The sequence below is a fragment of the Pelmatolapia mariae genome, linkage group LG1 (genome assembly GCF_036321145.2).
Source record: "Pelmatolapia mariae isolate MD_Pm_ZW linkage group LG1, Pm_UMD_F_2, whole genome shotgun sequence".
NCBI classification, from domain to species: Eukaryota; Metazoa; Chordata; class Actinopteri; order Cichliformes; family Cichlidae; genus Pelmatolapia; species Pelmatolapia mariae.
In genome coordinates, this window is record NC_086227.1 from 24,023,470 (window position 1) to 24,050,083 (window position 26,614).

At 42.4% G+C, this 26,614-nt stretch overlaps 1 protein-coding gene across 2 annotated transcripts in view; it reads right to left on the reverse strand.

Annotated features, from left to right (window-relative positions):
* Positions 1–26,614, reverse strand: part of gse1b (Gse1 coiled-coil protein b) — a 161,167-nt gene that overhangs the window by 32,736 nt on the left and 101,817 nt on the right. The gene's annotated exons all lie outside the window — the stretch shown is intronic.

Sequence of the window (26,614 nt, forward strand, 5' to 3'; positions counted from 1 at the left end):
GTTCATGACTTATCTAGTTAGCACAGGGAAAATCTAAGGATCTGTAAGATTAAAGCTAGAACAGTTACACAACCTTACAAACATTTAGTCAGTTGTTACTTGGTTATTCAACCAAAAGGAAAACAGCTGACAACAATTATTTTGACAACTGATCACTCAATTTAGTCATGCAACACTTTGTCAGGTTCCAGTTTCTCAAATTAGTTTCTTTATCCTTTCTTATCTTTTTTCTTTATTTTTTTAAAATGATCAAACTTTTACCTTTGGCCTTTATAAATTGCATTATATTTTATTGTTTACATTTTTTATGATTTTTTTTATAGTGTGCATGAGAAGAAATCATTATTAGTCATAGAATTAAACCATTCAAGTATATTAAACTTTCTGTTAAATGTAAACATCCGTTTGTGTTCTGTGTGCACATACAACACAGGTGCCTGTACTTGCCATGGTACTGTGCAAATGTAACAAAAAACTGGATTGGCTTGCACCGATCCACAGATTTTGTGGTGCAGAATGTATTAAGAGGCAATGAAGTGTGCAGCGTGCTTGTGCAGGTGTTGAGTACATCAGCATGATCTTTCTCAATGGCTTACTCAACATTTAAGAGATTCACTTGCCATCCTAAAAGAACGCAAAACAGTTGATTGCCATAATGCATACATCCATGACATTGAATAGATTGGGAAAACTATGCAGTGATGTACCCCCCTGTGTGTTTATGTTATCCACTCACTAAATTATTGGAAATTATGTCAATCGGTTGCAATGCAACGAGAAACACATAAGGTTGATGTGATACTGAGATAAGAGGCAACGCGTATGGAAGATGTGAAACCAAGATATAAACAAAAATACAGAAAGAACAGTTCCCAAAATGCATACCCTTTTAGTTATGCAAATATCAGCCAGATAAAACAAGTCTAGCTGGCAACTAGATTCTCTGTGAGAGCACGTTTAACACGGCAACTGTGGCCTCCACCAACACAGGCATGCAGCTCTGTCCATGAGCTGATTAAAACACTTGGCCGCAAAATTGCTTCACTTCTTCAGGCACATATCTGACCTTGTGCTCATACACAATGAGGCATGCTAACAAACAGACACATACAATATGACAGTCAGCTGATATGGCAGATATCGCAGAAACAGAGGAAAAGACAGAAATGGAGGAAACAAGAGAGCCAAGAGAGGCAAAGAGTCATGTTGAAGAGAGGTGGAAGCAGACACAGATAGAGGCAAAAAGAGATGATGATGTGATAGCAGAAGAAAAGGGCTTTGTTGACGAGTAGCCCTTAGCACAAAGCTGGTTTTTAGTGTGACTGGAGAAAGCACAAGACGGACAGACACGCTATGTGAATTGTGCTGAGGTACACACACCAAAAAAAAAAAAAAAAAAAAAAAAGGTTAATGAAAGAGGCTCTACTTGGTGAGGGCAATAGTCAAGTATGGTCAGTATTGAGTGTGTGTATGATTCGCTTATCTACTGCTCTCACGTTGCCTGTGTTGTGTTTATTTGGCCCGTGCTTATCAGGCTCTGGGGTATGACAACGACAGCAGCAAACACGAGCTACACAAACATACGCATATAATCTAAAGAGGTGGTTTGGTCTGCTCAATGTAGCAAGAGCGACTTGTGTGAATGAAAATGTTTTCTTTTTCATCGTACGCCTCAGGCAATCAAATCCAAACTGAAGCTTCTAATACAAAGTTGAGACTGTGACAAAGTTGCTGGAAATTACTCCACAGATGAACACTGCGCACTGTTGTCTAAATGAAATCACGATGGCTACCAAAGCAGTATGTCTCCAATGCAGTTCAGGGAATGGCTCTCGAAGCATGGGACTCGACCACAATGGAGAGCAGTGTGACTCACCTTGCATCTATAAAGATTGCCCGCACAGTCCTCATGTTCGAAAAAGAAACCCTGAAAAATGTGACACTAAACTGGAGAAAACAACGATTTAAGCTCCAATCAAGCCAAAGTGAATAAAAGTGTTTCCAGTTACGAGATGTAAAATATTGTATGGTCAGAGAATATGTATAAAAGATTAATGGAGCCTATCGGTCAATAAAGTGAAGCCACTGAAGAAATGCTTTAAACCTACATTCGTCCAATGCCCAGCACAAGAAATACTCCTCTGGTTGCAAACAGACAATACAGACTGTATAGAAGTCCATACTTCTAGATTGATTTATGACCCAGTTAAAGACTTTCCTAATGAGTTTATAGTTCCAATCTCTACTTCCAAATCTTAATTAAAACAGCACAATGTTCACTGTGTGAGTTATGGTCCCATACAGAAAAACAGAGAAGACAGAGAAGCATATGATTTAGGATATGGCTACACAGAGGTTGATAAATGGCCATCGTATGAGCATGCTGTGTCCTCTTTTTCTGAGATCTACTCACTCATTACACCCAGCTTTGAAAACAAATAAATAAATAAATGAAGTGTTCAAGTTGAGGCTTCAAAATGGGACTTCCCAAGCCAATGTGTAACATTGTGGCCATCTTTTAAACACAAACTATAGTTTCGGGTGCTGGTTTAGCTCAGTGCGTGCAGAGACAGCCACAGGCCGATCAGCTGAGAGCGGCAGGCCCGGGTTCTAGTCTGACCCTTTACCGCATGTCTTCCCCCTTCTATCTCTGCCCCTGCTTTCCTGTCCTTTCTTCACTGTGCCTGTCAAATAAAGCTGAAAAAAGGCCAAACACAAACTATAGTTTAACTTGAGGTGAAGATCTTTTAGGTGAAAAAAAACTTGTATGAGAGTGATAAAAATCCACTCTTACAGATGAATGTACCATACACTAATTTCCATGTTTAACAAATTATTCTGATCATGTAAACACAGGTGCAATGTACGTCCTACTAGTTTTTACCTCTGAAATGTCAGATCTACTTGGAATATTTTTTCAGCAATGTGAAGCGATCCTATGCAAGTAACCCTCATTACAAGGACTTGAGTCTACAAATTGAGGCCAAGACTCTCATTAAAACTCTCATATTCGCGTCTACTTGCCATCAGTGTAACAACTGTACGTATATCGGGTAGCTTTGACACTTTGTACAGCCTTCCTGATCTATTACTGGAGAATTAGGCTACTGTTACTGAAGTCCTTTGTTTTTATGTAAAATTAACCATCTAGCCTCAAAATAATGTGGTGTGTCACAAGGCATGTGAGTGTGCCAGGCTGTATGACAAGGCCTTAATGTTTTTAAAAGCATGCACTAACCAACACACACATATCATACTGATAAAATTAAGCAATGTTTAACAGCAGTGCTGGGTGACAAGACATGCATCTCTACACATTCTACAGAGCAGGTTTAGCTTGCTCTCATACACAGAGTAAACAAACACACACACACACACACACACACACACACACACACACGTAAAGTAATAAGTGGCTTTATTACTGGAAATGAGGAGGAAAATGTTGCAGGCCTGAGAAAAAAAAGGAGGACATCAGACACAGGAAGCTGTTGGCTCTCTGGCTCTATACTTTACTACTTCTTTCTACCTGTGGAACTGTCTGCTTGGTCCTTCACCCAACGTCCCATCTGTCTTCTCTTCAGATAAATACTTTATGACCTGTTTGTTCAGCTGTCTTCACTGGTCATCACATTTACAGCTTACATTTACTACAGTTTTTTTTAAACACTCAATAGGAGATTCTTAGAAAGACAATCAAACACACAAACTCAATTCGTCCCAAAGGGAAAAGCCATCAAACCAAGGTTAAATCTACAAAATCTAAGACATGCCCCATGAGAGTTCTAGCTAGGGATACAGAAGGGCAAAAACACAGAGAGGGAAAGACAGAGAAGCAAAGGAAACATGGCAGAGGGTATGTAGACAAAACAGAAAAAAAGCCCTCAATTTCCTAAACGTCCCTACACTTGTGTTCTCCTCCATCACAGAGCCAGACCACAGACGAATCCAGCCCTGTCACACAAAGAGAGCGGTAAATGCACCCACAATTTCATACCACCTAAGGACATTGTTGTGATGCTAGTAAAAGCCAAGCCTCACCCAGTAAAACACATCCCATTCTCTGTAATAGGGAACTATGTAAACCCATGCAAAGGCCTTTCTACAGTCTGTGCTATTCAAAGCTATCAATGTGGGCTGTTGATAAGAAAATGCAAAGTGGGTCACCTTTAACTCCGGGCTCCTTGTGTAAACAGTACAGGAAGCTGCTTGGGACTCTCCTAATCACTCTCTAAACAGAGCCAGGTGCTGTTGCCACAGACAAACTGTCACCAACACTCTGCTCAACACAGCTGCTGTCTAGCCCCCAGACACTCACAGCACTGCAGGCTACCACAGCATGACAAACAGCACAACGACACCTGAAAACATGCCAACCTCGTATAAGTGCTCTCGCAGCATAAAGCTTCAAGAACTTTTAAATGGCAGATTACAACTGAAAAAATTCTGTTCCTGAGAGCAAGATTTGCATAAGTAATCTCCTACTCTTATCATGTGCTGAACCATCAGAGACATGTAAGTCTGTGACAAGAGAGGATAAATCCAACCAAAGTCAGCTAACTCACTTCTGCCAAAAACACTATATTTGTTCCTCTTATTATATATAATATCTTGCTAAGACTTAATTTTCACAAACTGTGGTAGAGAAACAAAGAACACTTTTTAGTGTCTCAAAACATTACTGGGCAATCGAAAGGTTTCTGTTAGTCACTCCGAAAGGTAATGCTTCATTTAAAACAAGCAGAAAATCTTCATTATCAGCAGGTGCTTGTTCGCTTAAACTAGGCCAGGCACAGTAGAGGTTTTCCTGATGAGGAAACAAATTGCATCACATAGAGAAGTTGCATTACAGTTAAACATAAGTAGGCGATTTAATACTCCTTTCTACCTAATGATACTGCATACAGTGTAAAGTGATGGCTGATGATTAAAAAAAAAAGACTGTAGACAAGATCAGGCAGACAGGCAAAAACTGAATGCTATTAATGCAGAAAACTCAACTGCTATCACAACCAGCGGAGTGTTTCATAGGTGCAAAGTTATTATCTTAAGTCCACCGAACAATAGAGCCATCACAATTGCATAGTTGTGGTAAAAACAACAGGTACATTCATGCAGCAGCCAGGTTTTTATCCACCTTAAGTATGAAACAATGCAAACTGCACCGCCCCGCCTCCATCTAGTTTGTTAAGGTTTGTTAAGCAAAAAGGAGCTGAAAATGCTTTTCCAGTTTTTAGAAGTGCAGTCAGCAAATTATACATGAATACTAAAATACCAAAACTGTGCATCTGTGTCCTGCATGTCTGAAGATCCATTCCAGTGACTTCTATGTAGTTTTTATCAATAATGTTGGATTATTAATGTTGGATTATTAATTACAACCTGGTTAAATTTAGATAACCCTAACCCTGCCCTCTCTATTAGCAATGACTGATCCTAACACAGCAGCCTTGTGACATGATCACTGTTCTGGCCTAAAGCCTAGTGAAATACCTTAGTAAATATATTTATTTATATATATATATATATATATATATATATATATATAGATAGATAGATAGATAGATAGATATAGATATAGATATAGATAGATATAGATATATATATGTCCTGTAGTGGGGAAAAAGAGACATGAAAATAAAACCCCTAACAATTCTATCTGTGACATCACTACTTCAGGCTTTATTTTAAGAGCACACAATTTGCAGTCCCATTGTAATAACAGAGATTCCCTAAATAAATTAAAAGCAAGATTAGAAACTGCTTCTCCAGCTGAATGACAGGTTTTATAAGATGGAGAAAACACAGGACATCATCCATTCTGCTCTCAATCTATGAGTTTCATTTTAAAATGAAAAAAATCTCTATCCGAATGAACATGTTAGCATGAAAACATATACTGGAGTTGTCGCAAAGCAAATATGGAACGATGGGAAAGGAGTACCCGTGAAATAAAAATAAAATGGCACAAAGTGACCTAGCTAGATGGTTTTGGCTTAATTTTTGTGTCTGATAATACCCATCAGGAAATGAAAGTAGCAGTTCGTGTCACTGGTTCCAAAATTATTCTATTTAAGTGTAAATGTAAATTTAAATGTAGCCAAAGTTACTGTTTTTGAATTGAATTGAAACTTAATAATCTGTCAGTATCCTCAATTTTTTACATCTAATAAACATTTGGTGATTACGAACAGTTAATTAAAAGACATATTGTGCTGAAAGGCATAACATCAGAGGGAGTGAGAGCTGAATCTGTGAAAGCAGTCTAATTTGGACTGGTTAAATGGCAGGTTGAGCATGTGTTCATGCAGAGGATTTCCTGTATGAAACACAAATTAGTGAAGTGGTGACACCGGCTATCATCAGAAGTAAAAGATGTCAGTTGTAGGCTCACGTTAACCGCACTTGAGGAGAACTCTTAAAAGCACCTGGCCAGCAACCACATATCTAGCATATGGCTTAATCTGGATCAATATCTTGACTAAATACACAGTGAATGACAACCGTAAGATACATTTACATGATTTTTTTTTTTGATAGGAGTGAAACTAACTCTATACATATAGTGTCTGTGATAACCAAAATACCTGGGATGACACCACTTCCTGTTCTATTCTAGTGCCAACTGATGTGCCCCCCTCATTTACTTCTAATTGTCCTACACTGTATTTTTTAGCCCTTTACCCTACTGTAAGCCATTTCTGGCTCTATTCTGAGAAGCCGGACTGTTTCCCATGTCAGTTACAATAAGTAATGGATTAAACGCCTCGGAATTATGCCAAAAATGTCAGAACAAAGTCATGACAGAGGGATAGCCATATAGCAATGAATGACCTATCTCCACCACCAGTCAGCAGCTGTTAAAAAGAAAGCAGGAGGTCAGATTCCCTGCTCTTGCAGTTATGGCAAAGCTTATCAGCAGCAGCTAAAACACACAACAAGGCTCCTTCTGGCTACAGATAAACTCAACCCGCCGCACGGTGTGTGCAGTAAAGCCTGTTGCTTCACCGCTGTGTTTGCAGGCCGTGTTTTAAACCCAGGTTGTGTGACGAGACTAACGAGCGGTGTGTGCGTCTGTTTCAGTGTGTTCCCCACAGAAGAAGAAAGAAAGAAAGAAAGTGAAGGAGCGCGTGGGATGTGATTCAAGACGGTCCACCTGCCACGCGCACGCGTACAAACACGTACAGGGTGAGATCCTCCAACCCGACAGCACCAAAATGGTCAAGATGCGTTAGCAGTCACATTTAGAGGAAATGCCCCGAGAAGCAACACAGAAAAGACAACAACTGCGAAGGAGCCAAACGAACTGAAGACTGCGGATTAACAACAAAGTAAATCCATCAATACAGTTTTAAACAGGCTAAAGAGTCCGTGTCAAAAGGGTCTAAAGTGAGCGTAAATGGCTTAACGCAGAAACCCCGGGCTGTGCTTTAATGGGCTAATAACAACAGTGAACCGGTAACAATGTTACAAGAAGTTCATTTGAGGGGGTGGGGGGTCGGCCGCTTTTCTTTAGACCTTTGGGTAATCTGCATTTTAAAACACGATTATATTAAAGTCCTTAATAACAAGTGAGTAACGATATATAAATACTGAACGATATTAAGAGCTAGATGGCCGCGTGAGCGCACCGGAGCGACTCATTTTCTTTCTCTTTCTGTTGCACTCACTCTCTCTTGTCTCTTTTTCACACATTAGCACGCACACACAAAAGCACGCGCGCGCACACCAGCGAGGGCTACACACACACACACATACACACATACACAAGGGCTCGGCACCGACCTTCGAAAAATAAAATGAAATAACTAGCACCCGTTTCCTCGATATAGTAACGACTTCCTCAACAAACCCTCGCCGTATGTTCGCTCGTATACACAAACAACCTCCAGGTTTGAAAACAGATTCACAAAAAAAATCACTCACCGCAAACAAGTATGGGCTATTCCAGTGTTTATAAATTGGTTTAAAAAATGTTTTAAAAAAAAATCTCCTTCCGTTAGCGGTGAAAGCGTTGATCCATCCTCCGTCGAGAACACAGACCGTGCACTTTTGTTGTCACGCAGGAAGCTCCGACGCCTAGCGAGGCCACAGCGACGGAGCACAGCAGAGCAGAGCGCCGGAGAGAGGAGGAGAGAGGCGGCCGGCTGCCGGGAGCCGAGAGGTGGAGCTTCCGCCCCGGCGGGGGCCGGACCACAGGCACACAGAAAGACTGACAAGGCGGAGGGGGGCGGGGGGTAGAAGCACCTGCTCCCTCCCCGTCACGCCCCCAGTCAACAAGACTGACCTCGCATAGTCATCCCAGAGGGACAAGAATGCACGTTAAAGTCTTCACCAGGATGTAAAGGGTTAGACTACTTCCTGATCAGTTAAAATTAAATTCGCACTAAGTTATCCTGTAATTTAAATTTCTGTTTCGTATGTACGCATGCGTATGTATACTAATATCTAATCTTAGTATTAGTACCTTGATTAGTATCTTACGAAATACACTGATACAAAATAGATCACTTAATTTAATCACATAGTCCAATAAAAACAGATATCATTGCTCTTTTGTTTTGCTAATTACCACTACAGCATGACAGCACAGGGTACAGTACTCTTTTGCACACATCTCTGTTTCAAATCTCCATATTTTGTCTCCTTTTCTGTCTTCATTTATTTATTTGTACTATTTGTATTTATATGTTCTATTTCTATTGTATATTTTAATCGGCATCTGTGGGTGGACAGCAAAGAAAGAATTTCATTGCACAGAGAAATGCCTTTTCTCTTGTGACACATGACAATAAACACTTTGAATCGTGAATCTTGAAAGTAGGTAATTTAAAAATGAAAGTAATTCCAGCAAATGTCCACAAGGGGACAGCCGACCACAAAAAGCACACAGACGCCTTTGCTAAAAAAGCCTTTACCCCCGTCTGGCTTATCAATGGTTTTACTGTGGATTAGATACCAGCGACTGCACAGGCTGTAAAATCAAAGCCAAACTTGTAAACAGTAAAGACAGGGTGTTCTCGCGATGCCAAGGATGAAACTGAGGATTAAGCAGGTGATGGCTGGGGAGGGGAGAGGTCTGAGGGCCTTTTGTACATTGTGGTGTACACTGCTAATTTAGGGATGCACTGGATCAAATGTAAGCTTAATTCCGTATAGCTCATTTGTGTGTACTATTAAACGGTAAAGCACAGCAGAAAAAAAGCACTACCCAACACGCATGGCGTGCTCTGTCAGGCAGCATAACCCTCCTCTATGAGTGAGCGCATTTGTGCACCACATGTCACGTCTTTCATCCAAGTGATAGTTTATCATTCGCCTCTACTTGACCTGTAAGAGAGAGTGAGAGAGCAGGTAGACAAGGTATCCTGACTAACAATGCCGCACCGAGACTTCAGTCTTTGATGTACCTCCTGTCTGTTCAGCTCAGTTCTGCAGACACTATAAGGATCTCCTTTTCTGTTTAATTAGTCAAATAGACATTTGGGCATTAAAATCTATTTGCTGACTCAAAATGTTCAGTCAATTAGTATTTTTTATGGTCTTTTTTTCAATCACTAATCACATATTAGCTATTAGACTTCAGTAATTTATTGTGATTAGTCATTGTTAAAAATGAATGAGTCATTATTAGAAGATAATCTCTGGCATCACAGTATTTGAAATATTCATAAATATGTTTTGTTCTATAACAAGCATCAGTGTGACTGCATTAATCAGTGAGAGAACAAAAGGATAATCTAATACATTTGAAAAAAACAAAACCGTTTCTTAATTCCTTTAGTCACAGGCCAACCTATTAGAAGCATGCAGAGGCTCATTTTGATGTGCAGTTTAGGAAACTATGTGATTTTACATATACACGAGTTGGAAATGTAGCTTTTTTTTGTGCCTCTTTCCGACCCACCGCATATTAATACAAAGCTGCAGTATTTAGCACACAGTGTAATTAACTTGTGTCCAAAAGAGTGTGAAAACAACTTCAAAACGCCTGCGCCATTTAAAACCTCCACCAAGTGGTTAAACGTTTATGTTTTCATCCACAGTGTCAGATGTACACGAATACTTTTCAACAAACACACATTTGCCTTTTCTTAATTGCTACATCTCTCTCAGCTGCAGGTGTACTGCCGTGTAACTATGGGAGTCTGCAGGGCATTTCTGTTCTCCTCCTCCTTTCCTCTTTCACCAGCCTTTCTTCTTAACCTCCTGCACCTTCCTCCTTTGATACTAAACATCCCCCATTCCTACCATCCCTCATTGATTTGACTACTTGCCAGTTCACATACTCGCTCCTAACATCGCCTCCTCCTCCTCCACTTCTTCATTTTCTCTACAGCCTTTACTCTCCTATGCATTACTTCTCCTGTTTCTCCTCTCTCTGGCTCCCCATTTTGCTTTCTCTCTCTTGCTCTCTCCGCCTCCCTCTCTCACTTGCTCTCTCAGCAGCAGACCTGGCCTTAGGCATCGTTAGCTTAATTTAATAAAGGGGCTTAAGCTTTTGAGAGGCTTTTGAAGGATCTGACTGCTGTTACATTCATTACAATCTATCAGCCACAAGAGACACAGCCTTGTTGCATGGCTGAGAAAGGGATCGAGTGTGTGTGTGTGTGTGTGTGTGTGTGTGTGTGTGTGTGTGTGTGTGTGTGTGTGTGTGTGAACATGTGTGAGTATGCCGGTAAGGTTGTAATAATATTTGCTGTAATTATTAGAGCTATGATGGAGTCACACACCTTGTGAACTCTCAATTCACTTCTGGTCCACATCGTAAAGTGCCTGCCTGTATGCATATGTTTGGTGGAGAGTGGCGTCTGGTCAAAGAGCTGCCTACCGCTACAAATGCATGCACGCTTTCCTTCCCTTCGGCATCTTAAAAAAAAAAATCTTCACCTTCTTTTTGAACTCCCTCAGTCCTCTCAACGACAAACGCCACAGATTCCCCCCCCCACCTCCTACTTCGCCTCCATCAAGCTGACGACAAGTGGCAGCTCTTTTAGACTTCGCCATAGGGAGACACAGTCAGAGTGGACGGGTTGGAAAAGACTTCAGCCACCCCTGTGGACATTGTGCCTGGGTCCCTTTTTTTTAACACTGAGCTTAATATCCAGACTATACTAGGCTTTGCCTCCTACCTCCATCACCCACACAAAACCTTAGCAAAGCAGCGATCTCAGCAAGCACAAAGGATGCAGGAGAAAAAAAATCATCAGGCTTTGCATATGTCTGTGCATGTACAGGCATATGTACATATGTGCCTGTGTGTGAGAGAGCGAGAGCTGGAGGGCATATGCTATACCTCTGGGGTGTGTGTTCCACATTCTTCCAAGCCAGATATTAAATTAAGGCGAGAGATGTAATTAACATGCAGATCAGATGCCACACTGAGGACAGAAGGGGTCTTCAGTCAGTGACATGTTAGACAAGAAAGAGAGATTGATGGATGGAATGACAGATAAAAAAAGAGGGAGAAATACAACATGTCCCACATTATTTTCTTCAGTTACTGACCTGCTGTCAGTACTGCATCACCAGAGAAACAGAAAGAAAGTAGATAGCCGCAACTAATGATTAGTTTACCAAGTAAGTATTTTCTTCATTAACTGAATAACTGGTTGCTCTGTAACATCATTTCAGCAATTTGCAAATTATTGGGCAATTTTTTTTTTTTAGGCAAATCAATTAAGGGAGTAGAGATTTCAGTCATTTTACCTTTATTTATATGTAGATATACCATGTGTTGTACAATAATACAAGATAAAATTGAAGGTTTACTCCAAACAGTATATAATATTGTAAAAAATCTTTTTTAAAAGCACAGTATTAGATATTTCTTCTTCTTCCTCTTCTCTAAATAAAAAAAAGGCTTTCAGACCAACTTTCAAACAGCACAAATCTAAACTGCTTGCATGTTATAACATGCTGATGTAGGCTGTTGCTATGTACAGATCAAATAAAAGTCTTGGAAGCGGTGCTGCAAAAACGTGGAAAAAATAAACAACCAAATGAAATGCTGGAATAGCAATAACACAGGGAAAAAAATCTGCCATGTCGCGGTTAGAAAACTGTGACCTCATGCATTATACGTCACTTTATGTACTGTCCTGTCTTGAGGGTGAGGCAAATCTCTGTATATGGCACTCTCCATCACTACTGGGGTACATCTGAATGAAACCACAAGTAATACTGGCATAGAAGTAGTCCAATATGAAGCCAGCATGTGACTGAATAGTGCTTTAGAAACAACTAAAAAGCACAACTGATTTCTAATATGCCAGCAACATACAGAGTCTTATTAGTGATATAGACCCAGCTGTTTTTTGCTGACCTTGCCTAAACCAGACCCCAGTCTCGTAAAGTATTTCCACTTATGCATATACTTTGGTCAATTAGAAATGCAAGGGAAAGGCCGTCTTTAAGCCTGTGCATGCTGGAGAAGACTTTAATGAGATTAGGGGAGGGATGCACAGTAGTCTCTTTTACATTTGCTTTACGTGGCTGTAAATATGCTGCTTATCTGCTCTGCCCCTTATTATACATACATGCAGGCAGTGTGCATGTATGCAGTTCCACAGGCTCACTCGTAGCACACAGTAGAGAAGACAGGGAAAAAATTTAAAACTAAGGCATACATTTCTATATGTTGAAGAGACGTCGATTCAAACAGGAAGTAGGGAGGTGGTGTGTGGAGCGAGCATGCTCTGCTGTGTTCCCTCCTCACTCCCCTTCTCTGTGGGTGTCTGTGTATGTGTGTGTGTGAGCAACAGGGGAGTGTGGTGAGGCCTATTAACAGACGAAGTGGTAATAGGCAGGGGGAGCCAGGATGTGTCTAAGCCACTGACCTGCCCATTAGCTCTCTCCACTCCGCTAAGCCCTCACATCGATCACCCAGCCACACATCATTGATCTGGAAAACCAGGCACGAGCGCACCACTCAGACATACCCTCCGTTTCTCAAGCCTCTCTTTTGCGGTGTGTGTGTGTGTGTGTGTATGAGGAAGAGAGACGGATGATGCGTCTGCATGTGTGGGAGGGGGTTGTAAATGTGTGTGACTTTCTACGTGTGCACTAACCCGTGTGCTCTTGTGTGGTTTATCTTTATGGATGTTAGACAAGCCCCCGGGTCTGGGTGGACATACACATACACAGACACCTTTCATTAAACATGCAAAAGGGCAAAGGAATTTAAAAGCCTGCTGTTATATCATTCTTCCAATTATTCAAATATATTCCACCTTCCCACCCCTCTGCTGTGCATAATTAACAATGTACACTCCTCGATTAACCACACTGGCATAAGCTAATTGTCAGCTGTCAGTCTGAATGTTGAGAGACAGACACCCTAAACCCCTACGCACACACCCACACAAACACAGACGAGCAAAAAAAATTTATGACGTTCATAAATGTTCATACAATTGTGTGAATATGTATTTCTACACTTAGTACACCTCCATTTCTTGTTAAGCGGGATGCAGGTCCCGCTCTAAATGCAGCAGAAGTTAATAAGAGCTGAATGTTTATGGGTAATACCTCAGCTGCTAATTAGATCAAATTGTTCCCACCTCGCTGTTATTGTAGATATGAAACCTCTCTGCCTGTTCCTTTCAATTCAGCAGCAGACAGAGGTACAACAATATTTATTTTCTGATAAAGAGACAAAGAAACCAAAAGAGAGGGATGAAGGCAAAGTACCAGGTTAAAGGCATTATCATTTTACAGAAGGGAATAGTAGAGGGGGAGGGGGTACAGAGGGAGGGCGGGAAGGAAATGAAATGGAGCATCCAAAGAGAAAGTGTGGAAAGGAAAGCGCTGGGATCAGTACAGATGGAGACATGCATGCATGTCAGGCAGCAGCAGATGTGCTCGTGTGTTTCGGAAGAAATAGCAAGAGGAAATAATAATTAATATATAGGAAGATAGAAGAGGTGCATGGCAAAGAATTGTGTCTGAGCCGTTTTTACATATACAAACACAAACAAGCGTCTTGTAAATTTATGCAAATGCGTTCTAACAGACAGCACAACAATCACTGGTACTATAGCGCTGTAGGTTGCCATACAAAAGACAAAAAACACAAAACATTGATATAGATGAATCAGCCTTTAGCTCAGAAGACTTTACTCCAAGCTTTGAGGTGACACTCAGTTTGAAAGTAAGCTGTGATACCCCTTGTTTTTAGTTTGTATGGATTCAAACATAGGAATTATGTAAAGGAGTTTGACCCATTTGAATGAAAGAATACTGCGAGTGCTATGTCTAATTACAAATTCTTTTGCGACTTGTGTATCACTTTTTAAATGCAACATAACCTACTAAAAGCCGGAACCTTTTTCTCATTATCCCCACCCTCTTCCATACACCCACTCCCCTCTCCTCTCACCCACCCCTGTAAACTCGTGCACCCTCAAACAGATGGCACAGGGATGATGAAAGCCAAACCAGTTATTTATCTAATTATGACTTACCACTTAACAGCATAATCTCCCCCTGCAATTGTGAGGTATTCAAATAGGGGTGATTAAGGGGGTTATGCAAATCTAAACAAAATGCCTGCAGTGGTGTTAGTAGGAACAAACCAGCATGTCCACTTGAATGATCCTAATATAGACACACTGCTAAGTTTTTAAGTGCTGTTTCTCAGATTTTTATGGTCAACGTGTCCACAAATGTACAGTATACCATGATATATGGAGCAGTAAATGTACAGGAAATGAATAAACGGAGAGAGAGAGACAGAGAGATTTGGCAAAAGCCAGGGTGAGTTCAAGCCCATGCTAATAGGGTAATTGCATTGATTTCCATTTAGCTGCACTCTCTGATGTTATTTACAGCATTTAGCCCGGCAAACAAGCCCTCTCTCCTCTCTCTGCTCCGGGTTTGCTTTTAACCAGCTGTGACATGCTGTCAACCCCTTTTCCTCTGCCCTCTGTCCCCTTCACCCTTTTCACAACTGCCAAAACAGCCAAATACATTATTAGGCCATTAATACCAGTCATGCTTACACATCCCTCCAGCCCCCTCCCTCCTGATTTATTCCAGTATTGCAGTTCCTCCCTCCCTCTCGCTTCTCCTCTCAGGCCTGCTGGCATGGCCGCTGAGCTGCTTTGAAGTGCCCGTGTTTATCCATTTGGTCTGAGATGTGGTTGTGCGTGGTGTGAGGTGGTCAGAGGTTTTTTTTTTTACCACCCCCATGACGGACCAAATGTCAAGGTCTTCCAAGCGTTAAAGTCAAATCACGATTTTCACTCAAGGTGTTCTGGAGGCTCCCATCGCAGCTGAGATGCACCTCCTCAAAAAGGTGTGGTAATAGCTGGTGCAAGAACTGTTTGAGCTTCTGTCCGATTTGCTCTCTGTATATTTGTTAGAAGCATCGCTACCTGATGCTGAAGATCTGCTGTGCTAAAGTTAAAGAAAGTCTTGTTTTCATAACGCTAGTCAAAGCTGGATTCCTGTGCAGACTCTGGCATCGCTGTAAAACAAAATGCATGAGGAAATGTAAACATGATAATGGGGCTTGTGCTGTGACAGATGACGGATTCAAATTCGACAGCCTATAGGAGTCTGTCTTTTCTCACCTGTCTCATTTGTTTCACACAATAGACTTACTATATGAGGAAATGAGTGTGAGAAAAAGGGCTGGCACTTTATTAGCATGCAGCAGACAGAGTATTGTATTAGCGCTGTATTAATGTGGTGGTCACGTCTGGGACACAGACAGACTGCATTAAGCTCATCATCCCTCTTCTGCACACATCAAGGACTCAACCAAGACCTGCAAGCTACCAAAGTAGTTAAAGAGCAACAGGATTTGTGGAACATCTCCAGCCACTGATTTTTGTGCTTTAACGGTGCGGCAGGATATGCGGTTGCTATGTTATTATAAGCATAATGTATATAAGAGTGTACTGTGCGTTCAAGGTGAACATATGTGTTCTGAATCTTGTGTTCGTATAGAGCTTCCTCACATATGACTCACTTCATTCACTTCGAAGGACTGCGTAGGTGGCATAGTGGCTTCATATTAACACCACAGAAACACTAGTGTGCGTGCAATACATATATGTGAGTTCAGCATATGACATTAAAGCTTACCTAAAGCATACTGCAGTATCACCAGTTCCTGCACATTTTGTCATTCTCTTTCCCTGAACGTAGCAATGTTAGCAGGGTTGTAGCGCTCCAAGGCAAGTTCATCTGCATTCAATTTCACAAAGGCAGGAAAAGGCCAAGAAGACTACCAGCAGTCATCCACTGAATATGCTGTTTGCAGGTGTTGTAGCCTTTACTCAGTAAATTAAAGATATTACAGTCAAAGGCAGAGGTAGTAAGGTAAATTTCTTTACGCTTGCTCTCTTTACTTGCTCTTTTACCACCTCTTATTATTTCACTGACTCTTGCAGGTCTATTAGCATCCACCATCCAGTCAGTGCAGCCATCTTTCATATTTACCAGTTCTCTTCCCTTGTGTCTCTCTTTGAGATTTTGAATTAGCTTAGATAATAAAGAGGAATACAACAGAAAAAAGATTATGCTTTATAAAGAGACACAAGGCCCATGGTGAAGCATCATGTGCCACTGCTGCAAGTCCTAATACGACAGTCCTTTTACGAAGAAAACGGTGGTGTGAGAGCAAGTGAAAGTAAAGATTATTACTTTGCACTTTGTTTAGGTATGTTTTTCTCCCTTGCCTCCATTACTTTCTTTCTCCCTGGGGTTCAAACTGCAAAAGTGAGCACCCTACTATAAGACGATAAGGAAGGCTAAGGCGCTTGTATCCTTGCAGAACACACACACTCAGAGGGATAAGCTATGGACTAGTACGGATCCTTGATACACATAAACATGGAGAAGCAGACGTTACAAAGCACAAGCTCTCATCTCACTGCTAAGCAAGCAGGGAAAGGAGGGAGGGAAGATGAGGAGGGAATGAAAGGATTTAGTCTTCATCTGCGGATGAACATGCCATCTCCTCCTCCCTGTTAGCACAGATTCCCTTGCTTCCCTTTGCCTCTAATTGCCAATTCAGCCCTCCTTTCAGCTCTGTCAGTCTGCCCTCAAAACACCCACTGTCTTTGGACAACTGGGTTACTGATGACTGATACATGAAGTGTTTGGTAACACTTTACATTCCAAAGCAACATAAGCTATGGCTATGAACATTGGAAACACATTCTTTAAGCCAAGCACGCGCTTCGCACTCCTCCGACACACTTTCTTTGCATGCAGATGGTGTGTGTTTAAAGCCAGCAGGGCAAGGCCGCGCATGCAAGAGTATCTGCGATACGTGTGTAAATGTGCGAGCGTACTGGTCTGCGTACTGGAGTGCTTGACGTCTCACCTGGGGGACAAGAAATTAACACGAGCAAATTTTACAGCGTTCATTCCCGTTTTGCTGGTAACAAGACCATCTGCTAACCATACTGCCCCACACAGGGAGGGAAAAAAGGAGAAGCGGGCTGCACTGAAATCACTCCCACAATCCCTTTCTCCCTCTCTGTCTCTCTCTCTCTCTTTTTAGCTGCATCCGATCCACACTCTCTCCAGCACGGTGAGGGGCAGAGATAACACCTCAAGGCCATGGTATTGCTGCCAGCCTTTAAACCGCTTCGTCTCCCTCTGCCCTGCTCTCTGTGGTTTTCTTGATGAAAGAGAGGAGGCAGATCAGAGGAAAACATGGCAGTCCAAACACTTGAGTCCACGGCCAAGGCTAAAACCAGAGCACAGAGTCACGGCCCCTTCACCATTCACTTACAGCACAGACTTGTGGACACCCACATATATGGGAAAAAAAACCCCACATGTGCATACACACACCTCTTTTATTTATTTATTTTTTGGACACTTACGACATTCACAATACTGCATGACTGCACCAGCATGCACAGACATGAAATTCTTTGTGTGCACGTGTATGTGTGTATTAGGATAACGATGGGCTCCAGTGGGCTGTGATAAACCTTCTCTGACGGCGGCTTAACGAGGGCACTGCCTTTTGGCTCTTGCGTGTGTGTCAGTGTTGAGGAGCCAAAACACAAAGACCCTGATTAATAAACTCTTAAGTACACAGGAAACGTGTATCAATTTCTCTTCTGTTCAGCATGTTATACATGTCAAGTTTTGATTCACTAACATGAAAAATGAAAAAAAAAAGTATCCCCTTGCTTTCCACTGCTCGCATTAGTACTGCTACTTTTTAGTAAAAACTCTCGGAAGTGTTTTGTTCACAGCCGATAATGACAGAGGAAAAGAGAGAGAGTGAGGGAGAGGAATACACTGATCTAATTAGCAGCTAGTTAGCAGCAAAACAGTTGAGTCCAATTAGGAGGTGTGTTGTAGCGTATGTAGTGAAGAGTTTAAATGCTATCCTGATTATCAACACTGTTTATTTGTTCTTCTACCGGGAGACTCACTTAGTGCATCTGACTGATAGATTTAGACAAACAGGGTGAAGAGAGGAGCGAGTGTTTATTTTAGATAGAGGTTGAGTTAAGAATAAGAATAATAAGAATAAGAACAACTTTTTAAGCAACTTGGTGTGTGTGTGCATATGTGTATGCCTAAGGTTTGAAGGGTTGTAGAGTGAGTAAACATTTGTCCTTCTATGTATCCACCTGTGTGCTTGCATGCATGAGTCTCCATTGTGAGAGAGCACACTCGGAATCCCGTTATTATCCAAAATTTTAAGATACCACTTCCAGCAGCCCCAAACTCGGCTTTTACTGTCACATACCACAAACACACCCTGCCTCCCTTTCTCTCTTGCTCTCCCTCCCGTCCTTTTGGCAGAGTCTCCCCCTGCCGGCAGGTGCACACTCCGGTGGCAGCCAAAGTGCCAACCTGCCCTCCATATGCCCGCCTCCGCAGTGCCAGCTTACTCTTGCCACTCCCCACCAGGATTCAGCTGGCCAGCCCTCCCCAAATCTGTTCCCACTCCCCAACACTCACCCTCCCTTACAGCATCCACCCCTAGACATTCTTCAAACACACACACACACACACCCCTAACCTCCTCTTGTCTCGCACAAAGACATGAAGCACTTTTGGCAGCCTACTCGCATTCACTTGTCTTATCTTTCCTTGTGCTTCATCTTCCCCCTTCAGCCCTTTTCTCACCTTACACTCTGCGTTACTCTGACCTTCATCTGCTCTACTCCCACCTCCTGAGCAACCCTTAGTTGTCGCGCTCTTTTTTGAGACCTCCCTTGACATAATGCTGAGAGACCGGAGCAGACACTCACAGAACAAGAAGCCAGGCCACATCAATCAGCGCAGGAGCGTATGACGACCGCGTGTCAGATCGATGCATCATCCTTCGACTGGTTGTACTCTGGGATTTATCGGGGAAACCAGCGTTGTAGGGCAAGTTTTACTCCTAGCAAGTTACTCTGGTTTGTACTGGGCTCAAGGCACCGACGCATGGTGTGAGTGTTTGAAACGGAGCATGTTTATATGTCTCCACTCACTTAGAACTGCTCACATAACCTTGTCTGACCGTTCAGCTTGTTCAGTTTTCCCTCAGGATGCGAAACAACCCCCATACCCTCTGACACCAAGCAACCAAATAAACACAAGTCAACGCATAAACACACAGAGTGCCCAAAGAACTGGATGTGAGAGGATGAGCTATATCACCCCCCGCCCCTTTTATGTTGTCATCAAAAAGAGAAAAAAAAGGCATCATTTCTCAAACACATATTGTTCAGCCACATGGACAAACAACAGCGCAGTGTGCGAGATTTATACCCAGCTATAGCTGCTGTGCTATTTATTTTGTGGACCCTGTAAGGCTTCTATAAACACAGAGTGATGGAGCGGTAATCCTGTGCCCTCTCCTCATTACTCCTCCTGCTGAGGAAGTCATCTGACCGGCCCCGAGCCATCTATTCAGGTCACAACCATCATCTATCATCCATCATCTAGTCTCTCCCAGTCTCTCTGTCGCATGCTCACTCACACACAATTCAGTGTGTGACATTAGTTTTAATATGGCATTTTAGACCCTGTCAGCGAGCACTTGCCCCATGCCAAACCACCTTATAAGAACCACAAAGAGCGAAGAACTGAGAAAGTGAGAGTAGCTACAGACAGGGACAAGAGAGGACAAACAAAGAAAGAAAAATGAAAGTGAGAAAGAGAGAGACCTTGCCTTGAGTTATCTCCCGTCTTTAACAGGATGTGATGAGCTCTCGTCATTCTCTTAATCTATCTCCCATGATTCAATTCCATTTCCTGTGTGCCGAGAGGCTGGCAGCATGGCACCAATCAGACACACAAACAAGAACACACTCACAAACACAATCTAAAAAGAAAAAAAAAACACTGCATGAAAAGCAGGAGGTTATTCATTCACTACAACATTTAATGTACCATACAGCACGTCCTGCTGATTCGGTGAGGTCACTGGCTGTTCATTCTTAACCCTTCCAACACTCACATATGGTGACACAGGCACGTACCCTGGACCCAAGAGATGAAAGGGGCACTGACACCCCGCCTAACACCTGGCCAAGAGGGAGGCAACTGAACAGCATATGCACAGAAAGCTGGTTGCAGATACTCATCTAAGAGGAAAGTGAGAAAAGACTATGTTGCAAACTGCATCCAGACAAAGTAGCTGTATGTCTATATGAGGAGGACAAATAACTGACTCAACAAAGAGACGGAGGAGGGGTTGGAATGGGCAAATTGCATTTTCTTCATTTCTTGCCATAAGTGAAGGGGTTGCTTTGATGGTTAAGCTCTGAAATCCCATCGGCTAATGATTGGAAAGCTGTCAGCTTAAAAGGCTGCCCTCACCCACCACAAGAAACACATACAATGATACACACAAATACACACTGCTCTACGGAGCTTCAGAGTAGAAAAATAGCAGTTTCTTTATTACCCTCTCTCTGGGTAGTACGGTTCCCTCTTTTCCCCTCCTCTTCCTCATAAATCTTAGCCTCACACACTCCTAATTACCACAGGAAGTGAGGGAGGATTACCCTGCTTCTCCCCCTAACATCATCTATCTCCTGCTTTGTGCTTGTTCCTCCACCGACCATCCATTTATGGTGCAGTTAAAAGGGCAGGGAACATATGAGATCATTGACATTTGTCACCTCTCAGGTGTGAGTATATTTGTAACTGCGTAGCCGTGGAAAAGAGGCCGTTTGTGTTTATTCAAATCGTTCAGTGCGAGGACCTGACTGCTCAGACTGGTGTAGCGAGCAGGTGGTCTGGCAGGGAGGAAGTGCGCAAGATGTAACTGAACCTTTACTGCACTGCAGAAGATAGTCATCTGGCAACCGATAGATCTTATCCACTGTCAGTCTGTCTGTTTATCTGTATGTGAGGAAGGTTATGCAACTTCGTGCATCACCCTTCTGATTTTATGGTAAAGTTTAGAAATACAGATTCAATTTTTTTTAAGCTATGAAAATATCTGCATCACCAAAATAAGTTTTATCAGAAAAAACTTTGGTTAGACATTTTATGTTGATTTTGATATCTGCTGTATATGTTCCAGGGGTTAAAGCAATAGATCATCAACTCTAACCCTCTGGAGTCAGACTTGTGTCCAGCACAGTGTTATAATGCTTGCTCTGTCAACAGTCATGTAAAGCGCTTGCACAAAAAGTCAAGTATGTGCTGCAGGTTAAAATCAATAAAAGGCTCTAACCTTAAAAAAAAAAAACTCCTATACACTCTTCGACCTTCTTAGCACCATCTTTCTCTTCACACCTGCCTCCTTTATTCAGTCTGTCTAGCTAACATGGTCTGGGTGAAGTGGCTAATCCAAAACACATTTTTTAGCCACCTGCCATTAGGTGGGGAGCTGTCAATACACACACTTTATAACCTGCGCATGAAGATATAATTTGTTGAGTTGGATAAAAATAATTTTTATTAGTTGATTAGTCATAGTCTTCTCAAACTATCTTTGTCCTTTTGGTTTTCTTAAATTAGTTTTTAAAAAAGCACAATATGGCTCGAACACCTGGATACAATTACTGTGCTCAATAATCCTAAAAGCTAGGTTTGAGTACTTTGCCAAGTGGTTTTTATTTCTTTATTTCACCAGATTTTATCAACACGCTAGGGTTGCATCCATTCAGGATACATTATTGGAACTTAGTGATGTAGTCTGGATGAAAATGAAGGATGAGTTTGAGAATTGGAGCGTTTTGAAGGAGAGTAACAGACACTGAAAGTAGTGTGTGTGACAAGTCATTACAGGAGCCACCTGCTGCAGTGGTAACTACCACAAAGGCAGTTTGGAGCGCTGGGGCAGGTGTTTATATGTCTATCTGTGGAAAGATCTTATCAACACTGTAACATCACAAGCACAAAAAATGCAGTCACATAACTTTACAAGGTGAGTGGTTCCCATTCAAATCCAGTCACAATTTGGTCCCTGCTTTCCTTTTCTCCCACAGACAGCACAAATGAGGTTTGCTCGGATATTGCTTCCTCTGTCCTTGTAGTCCTTGTATTACTAGATCATAACAAATCAATTAGACAACTAGCCTCAATGAGAGCAGCATTAACTCCAAGTATTCCACACCCATTCTCAATGCATTTTAGTAATTTCAGCAGTCAGATGGTGGGAGGTTTACAAGGCGCTCTCCACTCTGCTGCCTAAAGTTAAACTGAAATTCATCTGAGTGTTCCTAAGTGAAAATAAATACCATCTATGTGCCCATGTGTCACTGTGTAATGATGTGCATCCATGGGCGTCTGTACGCGTGTCTGTCTGTGTGAACCCAGCATCATCAGATGCAGGGAGGGTTTAATTAGAATTCTCTGTAGTCTAATTTGATTAGTTGAGGCAAAGGAAGATGAAGGAAATTAGAGATCAGCTATTTCTGCTGCTGGAATAATGTTTCAGGAAAGGCGTGACAGCACAGACACACACACATGCACATGTACGCACATACGCGCGTTCAACCGCAAAATATGAGTGTGTCTACTTATGGCCCTCGCATTCCGCTTGGGGGTCATTTCAGTTCACAGTGACTTAACTCAAAAGATCAGAGGTGAGTGTCCGCTGTTGTAGCCGAGTGTTTCGTAGGGACTCAGAGACCGACTGGACGTAGAAAACCTGTCAACGATATCCCTGGATGCACACGGTGCTGTAGAGAAAAAGCATTTACCATCCCACTACTGCTTCTATATGGACAATCCACAGCCTCAGAGGAGCAGAACAAACAAATCCACACACAACACAAAGCATTACACAAACAGCATTGCATCTCCCTGGCGCCAAACTGACAAGACTACCGGAGGGCAAATAAAGAAATAGAGCGAACTGACAGTAGTCCATAAATCATACTTGCAACTGTGATACCAGTGAAGCCCTCATTACCCCCCTGCACCTGTTAGTATACCAAATGTCTGTTAGAAAAGTGTATAAGGGTTTTGTGTGTATGTTCATGTCTGCCAATGCAGGCGAACTAAATTTCCTGTCAGATATACTACACTAGAAAAAAAAAAGGCTCCAGTATGAGGAAGGCATAGAAACAGCTCAGCATTTAGAGTTAAATGGGTATAATTTATAATTCTCACATCAGGCTATTTAATGAAGTCAACAGATCACTATTTTAGGACATTTTAAAACACACAGCATTATACCCCAGCTTGTCGTGTTTGCACTTTAATGTTTAAACAAATTAAACAGAAGAGATGTTCCCTCTTGGACTCTTTTAGTAAGTTTTAGCACATTTTAGCGGAGCGGTGTGTGAGATGGTGGGATGATGGATGATCTTTTAGCTGTTTGAATAAGGGGCTGGTTGAGGTTGTGCCACCAGTTGCAGCAGATGGCCGCCCCTCACTGAGCCTTTTTTCCTGTTAAAAGGGAGTTTTTCCTTCCCACTGTCACCAAAGTGCTTGCTCACAGGGCGCATATGATTTTTGGGGTTTTCTTTGTATGTGTTATTGTTACAATATAAAGCACCTTGAGGCGACTGTTGTTGTGATTTGGCGCTGTATAAATAAAATTGAATTGAACTGAATGACGTGAGTGCAGGTTCTCTGTAAAATACAAAAATGTGTGTGCATTTCTGGAGCTCCACGGTCCCGGTAGCTGGTGGTGGCTTGTATCCAAAGAGAAGTGGAGGCCACAGGTGTGGAGGGTCAGGGTTTAACAACTCCCGGGTTTATGAGGAGGCTAACAGGGCAGCCGGAGAGACACGGCACCGCCGACCTTTACAGCCATGACCGGGGCAGTACCACCTGCGGACTGGCGTGGAACAGATGCCACATCGAGAATGGGTCATAGCTTTTATAGCAAGGGCAGAGTGAGGGAGAGAGAGGAGCGGAGAGAAAGGGCGAGGGAGCTAGTAGTCCATCACCGTGACTGCTTTACTGCTGCTACTGCCATCTAATGACAGAGCTGTCAGAGCACATGGAGTGGGAGGAATGGAGCGATGGTTGGAGCGAGGAGCAAAGGGGGAGTAAAATAGATAAATGGGTACAATGATAGAGCGAACTGTGGGATAAAAGCACAGTGGGAGGAGGAGAAAGATGCAGAGAGATGGGTCACACTTGAGTTGACGCTAGCATAAAGGGAGAAAGATGCAGTGGGGAGATTTGTAGGAATTGATCAGAGGAGATGGTCTCAGCTTGGAATAAAGAGAAGGAACATGCAAAGGTATTGTGGTTAATTGGATATAATGATTTCACTACTCCACAGATAATCTTCTAACACAGTATGGACCCCTCTGCTGGTTTTATCAATGAATGCTCTCCTGTGGCTTAGTTTACCAGTGTGTGATGTTGCGCACATATCCACAAGCAAATTCTCAATATGCACATTTACCCCGAAATCGTCTCTACAGACGGCACTCTAGCCGAGTTTTTTTTGCTGTTTTTTTTTTTGAACAAGCACTTGGTAATCACCAGTGATTAGTCTACACTCTGATCTAGGGCTTAACACCCAGCATGGCTTCCAAACATATCGATTCCCTCTGCGTGTGCATGTGTCTGAAAGAGAAGAGAAAGGCATTTTGTCCAGATTACCATGTTCTTCTGAAATTGATTTTCAAAGAGAGCCAGGGAGAACGGGAAGAGAAGAAGATCACAACAATTAAACTGGTTTATTTCCAGATTTGTTTATCTGCGCATTTTGTTCTCCTCTAAAATAAATATCAGTTATCTTTTGGTAAACTGTGCATTTCAGTCTTTTTTTGTACCCTTTCCTGACAAGTAGGCTGGATAACAAAGTGCAAAGTCTGAATGAATCTGTCTACCTCGGAAGGTTTCAAGTAGACTCTGACAGGATTAGCTCTCAACACCAAAACCTTGTCAGTCTGTGGCCTGTCATAACAAAACTTCAGCCTTTCTTGCTCTTTAACCTCACCCCACCTGCTTGCTTCTGTGGTTTGTGGTTTCAGCTTCACAGGTTGTTTTTATTGTCACAGGCACAGACTCTGCTGCCCATCCTGTTTTTTGTAACTCTTACACCTTTCCCCCCTGTTTCTCAGCATGTAACCCTCAGGGTAGAAGTACAGACACCACTGGGGGGGACAACAACAGAGGAAAGAGATACAGTGGATTTGTGCATGACAGTCAAGCTTATTAGACAAGATCGTTGGTTCAGTGACCAATATAGTTAACATGTGCACACCAAAAAGATATAATATTTAAAATGCTGGGTTTTACAAACAGCAGGTATGGCGGACGATCATTAGAGGGTGACAGCTGTGAGAAGGCAAGATGGACATGTAGCTAGAAGAATAGATACCTGAGGAGTGTAAAAGTGGGACGGGGGTATAGTGACAAACGGCGACTATGACCCTCCTCCATTTTGAAGTGGTTGCTCCCTGGCTCTGCTCCACCTCGCCTGTGATGTAAATGCAACCCAAGTTCAAGTGCTTCTCCTTTGCACCTTTATCTCGACACCCCTCGCTGCTATTCTCTCTTAATACATTTCTTTCTCCACTTTCTCTGCCTTCTTCCCATCAATAACCACCCCCAACCCATTCCTCTTTATTTAACCCAACCTTTTTTGTTGTCAAATAATCATGGAGAACTAGCATGTGTCTGACATGGTCTCCAAGGCAACGGCGGTTAAGACGGGAAGGCAGGCAGGGGCTCATTTAGTGGCTGAATGAAAGAAGGGGGAAGAGAAGAAGCAACCCACAGAGCTAGGCGCACACACACACACACACACACACACACACACACACACACACACACACACACACACACACACACACACACACACACACACACACACACAGACCTTACTAGCTTTGGCCACTGTCACAGCAAAGACCTGTGTCTCTAATCTGCGTGACTCTCTCTCTGCAGGCTACATTGGTGTGGGAGGTTTAGGGATCACAAGAGCACACATGTGCACACACACACAGACTCACACCAAGACACACATGCAGTAATAAAGAGTGAAGAAAGGGTCACAGATACCACTGGAAAAATAAGGGAAGAGGAGGACAAGGAGGATGAAGAGGGAAATAATGAAGATGACTGGGTGGTTAACGGGAGTCAGAGAGTCAAAGAGAGGAAGTCCTGAGGCATCAGAGAGGGAATGTGAGGAGATAAAGGAGGTTACAGCCAGCAACTGAATCCCTCTCTTCTTTTAAATGTCTCCTGATTTTGTCTCATCACATTCTGC